General features: G+C 34.1%; 1 non-coding gene across 1 annotated transcript; it reads left to right on the top strand.

Moving 5' to 3' along the window:
* The first annotated feature begins 798 nt into the window (after positions 1-798).
* LOC116478002 (small nucleolar RNA U3) lies at positions 799-1,011 on the top strand. Its single transcript, XR_004250703.1, has one exon. It is a non-coding gene; the product is annotated as a small nucleolar RNA U3 (small nucleolar RNA).
* Positions 1,012-11,372: the final 10,361 nt, after the last annotated feature.

The following is an 11,372-nucleotide window of genomic DNA, read 5'->3' on the forward strand; positions in this document are numbered from 1 at the left end:
CTGAGATCATGCCACTGCACTCCAGCCTGGATAAGGGAGTGAGAGTCTATCTCGAAAAATCAAAATCAAAAACAAAAACAAGAAAACAAGCCTATTCTATTGGGGCTGAGGGGGAGGAAAAAACAGCTTACAGTTATCAGAATATAACAGAAAATTATTTTTTAAACGTATACCATATTAAAAGAAAAGTAAAATTGTAGAAGTAAAAGATGTAGTAACTAAAATTTAAAAATCAGTGAATGAATGTGGCACAGATTAGTAATAAAATAAGAGAGAATTAGTAAATTGGAAGCTGAGCCAGAAGAATTTGGAAAATAGCACAGAGAGAAAAAAATAGATGAAAAATATAAGAAAGAGGCTAAGAGATATAAATGAGATTTAAAATACATTTAACTTCAGCTTGGAGACAGAAAGGGCCGAAAAATATTTAAAGAGAAAACAAGAACATACAACAGATCCAAACAAAACATCCATCAAATTCCAAATACGTTAAAGAAAGATAAACCCAAACGTTGAAATATTTTAGTGAAATTACAGAAAATAAAGGACAAAGAGAAATCAATGCCAATAATAGCCAGAGAAAGACAATAGTGAGTATTAGATTGATAGAGAATTATAAAGACCAAGTAAAGATATATCATGCAAATATCAATCTCAAAAAAGTTGATAACAGATAAATGTTTTGGAAGAAGTAGAGTCTTGTAACAATATAAAGTTTTTAACTCATCAGAATAGTACGAGTTGAATTCATATATTTTGAAATACACAGCCTTAAAATGAATAAAGAAAGAATATACAAAGACTCCTTTCAGGAATCATTTCTTTAGTTTCTACTAGAGAAGCTTCTCTTAACATGTGGAGCGCCGGAAACCACAAAGAGGAGGTGCAGCATTCTGCCGTAAGTGTGAAGTGGATTCTTGGTGTTGCTGTGCTGCAACTGCCATTTGCTAATGATGACCTTGCTTTCCTTACTTAGAGTAAGACTAAGAGATGGCAGTCAGCCTGAGCGGTTTCCATTTATGAAAGCAAAAAACAAAAACAAAACCACTCTAAATTTGCAAACCAAAATAGACTACAATCAGAGTGGAAAATTTTAACATACCTCCCAGCAATTAACAAAACAACCAGACAAAAACATCAGTGAGTTTATAGAAGGCATGAACATACAAACACAACCACAATAATAGAATAATAAACTTTGTTTTTTAGCACACCTGGTCCACTTACAAAAATTGATTTTGTACTTGACTACAAAATCTCAACAATTATTGGAAGACTGATATAGTATAATATTCTCTCATCACAAAACAATTAAGCTAGAAATAATGAAATAACTTTAAAACATTTCCTATAGTTAGAAATTTAAAACTGTATTTGAAAGTACTCATGAAAAAACACTTTTAAAAAAAACAGAAATTAGAAAACTAATTTCATCTAAACTTTTCTTTTTTTTCTTTTTTTTTTTTATTATGGTGTAAGTTCTAGGGTACATGTGCACAACGTGCAGGTTTGTTACATATGTATACATGTGCCGTGTTTGTGTGCTGCACCCATTAACTCGTCATTTACATTAGGTATATCTCCTAAGGCTATCCCTCTCCCCTCCCCACACCCCATGACAGGCCCCGGCGTGTGATGTTCCCATCTTTTCTAATCCTTGTAAATGCAGCTAAAACCATATTTAGGGGAAAATTTAAAATCTTAAACAATACATTATAGAGAAAGAAGCCTGAAAACTAATGAGGTAAGGATCCATCTCAAGAAGTTAGAAAAATTACAACAAATAAACCCAAGAAAATAGAATGAAGAAAAACTTTATTAAGAGGAGAAAGTGATGAAACAAACAAATACTATCGAAAGGATCAATAGAACACAAATTTTATTTTTGGATATTGTTAATAAAATTGTCTAACTTGGCAGAAACTAAATTAGAAAAATAAGAGATGAGTAAGCAATATCAGCAATGAAATGGAGCACACAACTGCAAATGCTATAGACATTTAAAGAACAGATTTTATATATTAAAAATAAAAATTTTGGCCGGCACAGTGGCTCACACCTGAAATCCCAGCACTTTGGGAGGCTGAGGCGGGTGGATCACCTGAAGTCAGGAGTACAAGAACAGCCTGGCCAACGTGGTGAAACCCCATCTCTACAAAATACAAAACTTAGCTGGACACGGTGGCGGTTGCCTGTAATCCCAGCTGCTTGGGAGGCTGAGGCAGGAGAATTGCTTGAACCCGGGAGGTGAAGGTTTCAGTGAGCCTAGATGGTGCCATTGCACTCCAGCCTGGGTGACAAGAGTAAAACTCCATCTCAATAAATAAATAAACAAATAAATATTTTAAAAAAGAAAAAATTTTATACCAATCAATATGAATGTTTCAGATACTTATAAAATATACCAAAGTGTCTGTCTAAAAAGGAAATTGAAACACTGTATAGTCCAGAAGATTGAATCAATAATTTTTTTTCAAAGAAAACTCGAATTCAAGATGTATCTATCAGTAAGTTCCAGAAAAGCTTCAAGGAAGAAATATTTTCTATCTTACGTAAACCCTTCCACGAGGGGCAGGGGTGCTGGGAGAAAGAGAGAAAGAAGAATGGCCCAATTAATTCCATTGGGCCAAAAGTTCTTCAAACTGGATATAACAAGACTGCACTTTCAAGATCTCTCAATCTTTCTTTCCAGCTTGTATTATGTTTAATACTGAGTATGACATATTCTCAAAATTACTTTTTCTTATTGATACTTAAAAAGTTATATTCTTATTGATGACATAATTTCTTCTGCAATATCTTAAGTATAGTCACAGAAAAAATGAAAAAATAAAAGTAGTCACTTTAAAAAATATTTGGTGCTGACAGCTCCAAATATGGCAGTGGTTAACATTTGAAACCTCCAAACTCATTAAACTCATTGAAAGTTATATGTCACAGTAGTCTCTATAAAAGGGTAAAAAATGATTTGTTTTACAATATTGCTGTGTACATCATAGCTCTTCTCAGCCTTTTTAAGATACCTTCTATAGTTTGCGAAAATGTATTTAACTGTTTCCATAAATGAGCTAACAGAAAAAAAGTATTTATGTATCCTTAAAGACAAAATTTTTAGATTAAAGTATTTCTACATGAATCTATAATTATTTAAACAGTACAAATTAAGTAATTTGATGTAATCTCAGATGATTTTAAAATGAAAAGGAAAATATCAATTTTTCTGCTATCTACCGAGTTCTTCATATTTGGTTTATGCAATTTAAAAAGTAGGATCTGAACATCAGTAAAAGTAGGAGAAGTATTAATAAAGCCTGGGAGACCTTAGAAGATCAACATGTGATGCCCTCTCATTCCAGTTATTCGGTAAAGTTTACAAAATGTTTGGTATAAGGAGATATCTTGTGAAAACACCTAAGGGGATTAATATGTGTGGATGCATTATGGTAATACATAGACTACACACAGGTAGGAGGTGAAGACAAAAGGAGTAAAGAGAAACCCCACACTTACAAAAGTGCCTGAACACTGGAATCATCAGAGTTCATGAATCTTGTGAGGTTGTAGGGCTTGCATAAGCCATAAAATTGGGGTTGGAGAATTGTTTAAGGTGATTTTTGCCCAAGTTTTTTATTGTAGTGAGATACACATAAGAAATTGAGCATCTTGACATTTGTAAGTGATAGTTCAATAATACTAAATACATTCATAACGCTGTGCAACCATCACCACCACCTACCTTCAGAACTCTTTTCATCTTGTAAAACTGAAATTCTGTAACCATTAAACAATAACTCCCCATTCCTCCAAACTCCAGCCCCTGTCAACCACACTATATTTTCTACTGCTTATTATAATTTTGGGCTTTACATTTAGGTCCTTCATCCATTTTGATTTTTCATTCTAATTTTTGTATATGGTGGTAAGTAAGGGTCTGACTTCACTTTATATATATATATATATGTATATATATAAAAAATATTAGACAAATATATATGTGGATATATATATATATGTATATTAGTCATATATATATGTGGATATCTAGTTTTCCAAGCACTGATTGTTCAAAAGACTTGCCATTTACCTCTCTGAGTGGCCTTGGCCTTGTCAAAAACCATTTGACCATATATGTGATGGTTTATTTCTGGGTTTTCTATTATTTTCCATTGCTCTATCTCTCTATCTTTATGCCAGTACTATCCTGTTTTTGATTATGATAGCTTTGTAGAAAATTTTGAAATCAAAGTTTGAGTCCTCCATCTTTGCTCTTTTCCAGGTCATTGTGATTATTCAGAGTCCCTGAGATTTCCTATGAATTTTTAGATGAGTTTTTCTATTTTTGTAAAAATGCCATTGGGATTTTGATAGGGATTGCATTAAGTCTGTAAATTGCTTTGGGTAGTATTGAAATCTCAAAGGGATTAAGTCTTCCAATCCATGAGCATGGGGTGTGCTTACATTTATTTTTGAATTCTTTATTTCTTTTAGCACTTTTTGTAATTTTTATTATACAAATGCTACGATCTGTGTGACCCCAAAATTTACATGTTGAAACCTAATTCCCCATGTGATGATATTAGAAAGTGAGGCCTTCAGGAGGTGATTAGATCATGAGGACGGAGTACTCATCAATGAGATTAGTGCCCTTATGAGGGGCTGAAGAGACCAGAGTTTTCTCATTTAGCCATGTGAGGATTCAGCAAGAGGACTTTCACAAACGGGAAAGCAGGCCCTAACCAAACAGAATCTGCTAGTGCCTCCATCTTGGATTTCCCAGCCTCCAAAGCTGGGAAAAATAAATGTCTGTTGTTTACAAGCTACTTACTTTATGGCATTTTGTCATAACAGCCCAAACAGACTAAGACAACAAGTCTTTTGCCTCCTTGGTTAATTCCTAAGTATTTTGTTGTTTTTGATGATATTCTAAATTCAATTTTTTTTTAAACTTTCTTTTCAGATTGTTCATTTTTAATATATAGAAATGTGACTGAATTTTTTGTGTGGACTATATATCCTGTTGCTTTGCCGAATTGATTTATTAGTTCAAACTTTAAGGATTTTTTTATAGAGTTCTACATATGAGATCATATAATCTGAAAACAGAGATGTTTATGTCTACCTTTCCAATATAGGTGCCTTTTATTTCTTTTTCTTTCCTGATTGCTCTGGCTAAAACTTCCAGTACTGTAACAAATCTGTAACAAATAGAATTGGTAAAAGCAGGCATCCTTGCCTTGTCATGTTTTTAGAGGAAAAGCTTTTACTCTTTCACCATTGAGTATACTGTTAGCCGCAGGATTTTCACATATGACTTTTATTATATTGAGGTAGTTTTCTTCTATTCCTAATTTGTATCCTGAAAAGGTGTTGAATTTTGTCAAATCGTTTTTCTGCATCATGAGATGATTATATGGGTTTTTTCTTCATTCCCTCAATGTAATGCATTATACTGATCAATTTTTATATGTGGAGACCATTCCAGGAATAAATCTCACTTGGTCGTGGGGTGTAATCCTCTTAATTTACTGTTGAATTCAATATGCTGGTATTTTATTGAAGACTTTTTACATTAATGTTTATTAAGGATATCTAGTTTCTTTTTGTGTACTGTCTTTGTCTGGCTTGGGTATCTGGAAAATACTGGCCTCATAGAACGAGTTAGAAAGTGTTCCCTCCTCTTCAATGTTTTGAAAAATTTTGAAAAGGATTCATATTAGTGCTTCTTTAAATACTTGGTAGCGTACACCCGTGAAGCCATCAGGTCAAGGGCTCTCTTTATTAGGACTTTTTTTATTATTAATTCAATCTTCTCACTAGTTATTGGTCTGTTCATATTTTCATTTATTTGTTATTTAACCTTGGTAGGTCTTATGTTTCTAGAAATTGATTCATTTCCTCTAGGTTATCAAATTTGTTGGCATACAATTGTTCCTAATACACTCTTACAATCCTTTTTATTTCTATAGAATACATAGTAATATTCCACTTTTATTTCAGATTTTAGCAATTTGAGTCCTGCTTTGTTCTTATTAGCTAGCTAAAAGGTTTCTCAATTTTGTTGATCACTTCAAAGAACTAGCTTTGGTGCTTTGATTTCATTGGTTTTGGGTTTCATCATATTCTCTATTGCTTTTCTGTTCTCTATTTTGTTCACATCTGCTGTAATCTGTCTTATTTCCTTTCTTCCGCTAGCACTGGGTGTATCTTGCTTTTCTTTGCTAGTTCCTTAAATTGTAAAGCTTGGTTGTTGATTTGAGATTTTTCTTGATTTTTAATATAGGCATTTATAGCTGTAAATTTTACCCTTTGCACTCACTGTATTCCAAAAATTTTGGTATCTTGTGATTATGTTTTCATTCATCTCTTAGTTTTTCTTTAATTTTACATGTGATATTTTTTCTTTGATCCATTGTGTTTAAGAATGTATTAATTGATTTCCACAAATTTGTGAATTTTCCTCTTTCCTTCCTCTTATTGATTTCAAACTTCATCTTATTCTGGTCAGAGAAGATACTTTGTATGAAGTATATCTTTTACAATCTATTGAGACTTCATTTCTGGTCTAACATATGGTCTATCCTGGAAAATGTCTCTTGTGCACTTGAGAAGGATGTGTCTGTTACTGTTTTTGGGTAGAATGGGCTGTATATGTCTATTGGATCTTGTTGGTATACTGTGTTGTACAAGTCATCTATTTCCTTACTTCTCCCTAGTTGTTCTATACATTGAGAATTTGATTTTATGTCTCCAACTATTATTGTAGAACAGTTTCTCCCTTCAATTCTGTCAGTTTTTTTAAATATATTTTGGTGGTCTCTTATTAGATATGTACATGTTTATGATTGTGGTATCTTCTTGTTGTATTAAAACTTTTATAACATAAAATGTCCTTCTTTGTCTTTTCCAATTTTTTTTAATTTAAAGTATATTTTGTCTAGTATTATTATAGTCACCTTGCTCTTTTTTGGTTACTAAATGCATGAAATATCTGTTCTCATCCTTTACTTTTAATCTATTTGTGTCTTTGGATATAAATTTAATTCAAATATAGGAAGCAGGCAGTTGGATTATGGTTTTTTAATCTATTCTACAAATCTCTGTCTTTTCATTGGATATTTTAAATTATTTTCATTTAAAGTAATTGCTGAGGCCGGACACAGTTGTTCACACCTGTAATGCCAGCACTTTGGAAGGCTGAGGCAGGAGAATCACTTGAGGCCAGGAGTTCAAGAGCAGCCTGGCCAAAATGGTGAAACCCCGTCTCTACCAAAGATACAAAAATGAGCCAGGTGTGGTGGTGTGTGCCTGTAATCCCAGCTACTTGGGAGGCTGAGGTAGGAGAATCACTTGAATCCAAAAGGCAGAGGTTGCAGTGAGCCAAGATTGCGCCACTGCACTCCAGTCTGGGCGACAAAGAGACTTCGCCCACCTACCCCCCATAAATACATAAATAGTAAAATAAAATACAGTAATTGCTGATAAGTAGAAACTTACATCTGTCATCTTACTATTTGTTTTCTATATGCCTTACAGCTTTACTGTCCCTCACTTTCTGCATTACTCATCTCCTTTGTGTTTAGTTGATTTTTTTTTAAGTAAAACATTTAAAGTTCTTTTTTATTTTCTTTTGCTTGTATTCTATAGCTATTTTCTTTGTGGTGATCATGGCAATTACATTTAACATCATAAAGTTATAACACTGCAATTTAAGTTTATGTTAGCTTACCTTCAATAACATACACAAGCATTGCTCCTTTGTCAGCTTTATCACCACCTTTTGATTGTTGATGTTACAATATTACATCTTTATATATTGTGTGCTCCAAACATAAAGAAATAAAATTCATTATTTCTTGATGATTGTAGAAAACAAAACATGGAGTTACAAACCAAGATTACAATAGTATTAGCTTTTAGACTAAATTTTTTAAATGTAATAATATATTAGACCATGTAGAAAACAAAAATTGTCATTACAGATGATTGTTATAATATTAGCTTTTCTCATTGTCCATGTGTTACTTTTATTGAGATATGTATTTCTTCATATGGCTTCCAGTTAATGTCTAGTGTTCTTTTATTTCACCCAGCAGGACTCCCTTAAACATGACAAAACAAACAAACAAACAAACAAAAACCTCCCTAGCTTTTGCTTACTTGTAAATTTCTTAATTCCTCCCTCATTTATGGACAATTTTGCTAGATACAAGACTCCTGATCGACAGTGTTTTTCCAACTAGAACTTTGAAATATTTGCCCACTGCCTTCTGTCCTCCAATGTTTCTAATGAGAAATCTCATAATTTTATTGAGGTACTGTTGTACATGACAAGTTACTTCCCTCTTGCTGCTTTCAAGATTCTCTGTCTTTGGCTTGTAAAAATTTGATCATAATGTTTCTCCATGTAGGTGTCCTTGAGTTCATTTTATCTACAGTTTGTTGAGCTCTTTGGATGTTTATATTCATATCTTTCATCAAATTTAGAAAGTGTTTAGCTATTATTTTTTAAAATATTCTCTCTGGAACTTTATCTCTTCTCCTTTGGGACTCCTGCAGTTTGTATGTTGATATCTGCTTAATGGTGTCCCCACAAATTTCTTAGGTTTAGTTCACTTTTCCTCAAACTTTTTTCTTTATATTTCTCAGACTTGATAATTTCCATTGTCCTAACTTCAAGGTCACTGATTCCTTCTTCTCCCTACTCAAATCTGTCTTTGAATCCTTCTAGTATTTTTTTTCATTTTAACTATTGTACTTTCCAGCTCTATAATTTTTTTTGGTTCATTTCTAGGTTTTCTAACTATTGATATTTTCATTTTGCTTGTATAATGTTTTCTTAGATTTCTCTCCATCTTTAATTATTTGAGCATATTTAAGACAGTTCTTCAAAATCTTTATCTAGTAGATATACTTTCTGTTCTTTTCAGGAACAATTCCCATAGTTTATTTTTTCTTTGAGTGGGCCACACTTTTCTGTTTCTTTGTGTGTCTTGTGACCTTTTTTTTTTTTTTTGGCAAGAACTGGACGTTTGAATCTAATAATGTGGCAATTCAGGAAATCATATTCTTTCCCTTCCCCAGAGTTTGCTGTTTTTTGTTTTTATTTATCCTTTTAAATTGTTGTAGGCTGTCTCTGTGCTAAGGATTAGCCTGTGATGTAAACTTAAGGTTTTCTCAGGTGTTTCCTGAGCCTGTGCCTTTCCCTGGCAAGTATGGTCACTTTCTAATTTTCCCGTATATGCTGTTATTTGTGAATGTCCTAGTCTTAAATATCTGGCTCCCAAAAAAGGGAAAAGAGAAAAAATGAAAGAGGGGAGGAATGGGTGCCAACCCTTTAAATCCCCTGGAAGTCACTTTAGCTATAGGGTGGGGAGCTTGCAACAGTGAGGGAGGTATAAGAACAATGGCTACCCACCTCCTTTTCTGCACCTCAGTAATCAGAAGCAGCAATCAGCAATCAGAGCACAGCTCCCTAATATTTGGAGAACAGGGTCCTTTTTGCCCACCCTAGCTCCCACTAACTGTATGCAAGCTGCTCCTGGAATGTGTGCACAGCTGCTTACCCTACATGAGGGATAAGTGGTTGCTACTATGCTGAGAACTAAAATTGACCTACCAAGCCTTCCCCTGGGAGTTGCAAGCCTTCAATAGACTCTAGATTTCCAAAACAGTTACAAGAGTCAGAGTCTGCCAGTGTAATTACTACTGAGGTAGAAAGACTGACTGCTGGTGCTTCCTACTCCACCATCTTCCCAGAATTCTCCTTGGATATTGTTCAAGGTAATTTTGCCTATCATATGAGGCAGAGATACCTGAGCCTTTCATAAAGCTTAGGCAGGGAATAACTCTCTCTTCATGCTTAGGACTGAGAGCCACTCATGCAAATTAATGCCACCAAATATCTGTGAGGACGTTAGCCATGTGGGATTCAGAGTTGGAGTCCTAGAGATATTTTTTACTTTATTCTAAAAGATGCACATAGTAAAATTTTAATATAATACAAATTTTGTCTTGAGCACTCCCTAATCCTTGATTTACCAACCTCCTTCTTCATGCCAACAACCAAAGAGAGGCATAATTCTCTCATATTAAGCTTAAATGTCCTGGGACTTCACTTTTTCTAAATGTGCCTCCATGCTTATTTTCTTTCACTCTCTCAAAGATGTAACTAAAAATAAAGTTTCACTTAAGATATTAAATACTCAATTTTTAAGGGTATCATATTTTCTGTACATAAGATTTTATCCACAAATAGTGCAGGGAGTAATATTATATAATACGTGACAATTTTATCTGAGGCATGCCAGGGTCGTAACTTGAAGGCAATGATAAGTGATTAAAGTATTCCATTCCTTTTTAGGCCAGCAAGGAAGGAGGGTTCTAGGTGTGTGTGTGTGTGTGTCAATGCACGTGCATACACACGCATGAGAACACTATGGCCCTCAAAACAAAACACAAATGTTACTCTTCTCAATCAAAGGAATTCCAGAAATTTATGACACAGGATGATATAAGAATGAACATGTCAATTCTTACTATACATTCAAATGGAGAAGTAGCAAAAATAATACAGTGCCCTACCCACAATATCATGTTAGCGTCTTTCCTTTTCTACTGCAAAACTTCCTCAAACCCCATCAGATGAATATGGGCACCCTCTCCCTCCACATACATGTAGGATTGTGACTTGGCCAGTTCTGTTCAATGGAGCCATCAAAGTCTGTCTCTTTCCTTCTTGAAGCTCCCCCAACATCTTTGGATTGCTGTATATAGCATTCAGTTAAGCTTGTCAACAGGCAGACCTAGTCTCATCCCTAATTATCTCTGTCATTACAGCAAGGAATTTTGAGGTGTAAGAGTAAAGAGGAACTGAGGACATGAAGGGAGAGAGTAGCTCTGAGTCAGTAAGCAAAGCTTTGAATTCACTGCAGTTGCAAGCAGCATGGCAGTATCTTATAACTCAAAAACAAAACTCTAATGTTTTCAGCTCATTCTAAACTTTTTACAGAGCAGCAAGGTCGTTATTACTGACATTCTCAGTTTCGGGATCTTCTATGTCAGAAGCCCCAGTCACATTGCTTTCTGACTAAAACCGCAAGGCTTGTTTGTCTGAATCAGGCTTGATTTGCTTACTGTCAGTCTTTTCTTTAGGAGGCCATTTTAATCCATATCATCTGCTGTCCATTACAAGAATAATATCTCTTAAGTTTTCCCTCAGTAGGGAGAGTGACTTGTTTTCTTTCCCTTCATATAAGGGTTCTTTTAGCCAAAGTAACTCTAGCCTTGCAATGTTTGTTTTGTGTGATTTCTGTTATTTTTATTGTACAGTTTTAACACCCTACTCTACCCTCTACTCCAGAGTAGCAAGGCTT

Source organism: Hylobates moloch, unplaced genomic scaffold, assembly GCF_009828535.3.
Source record: "Hylobates moloch isolate HMO894 unplaced genomic scaffold, HMol_V3 SCAFFOLD_2, whole genome shotgun sequence".
NCBI lineage: Eukaryota > Metazoa > Chordata > Mammalia > Primates > Hylobatidae > Hylobates > Hylobates moloch.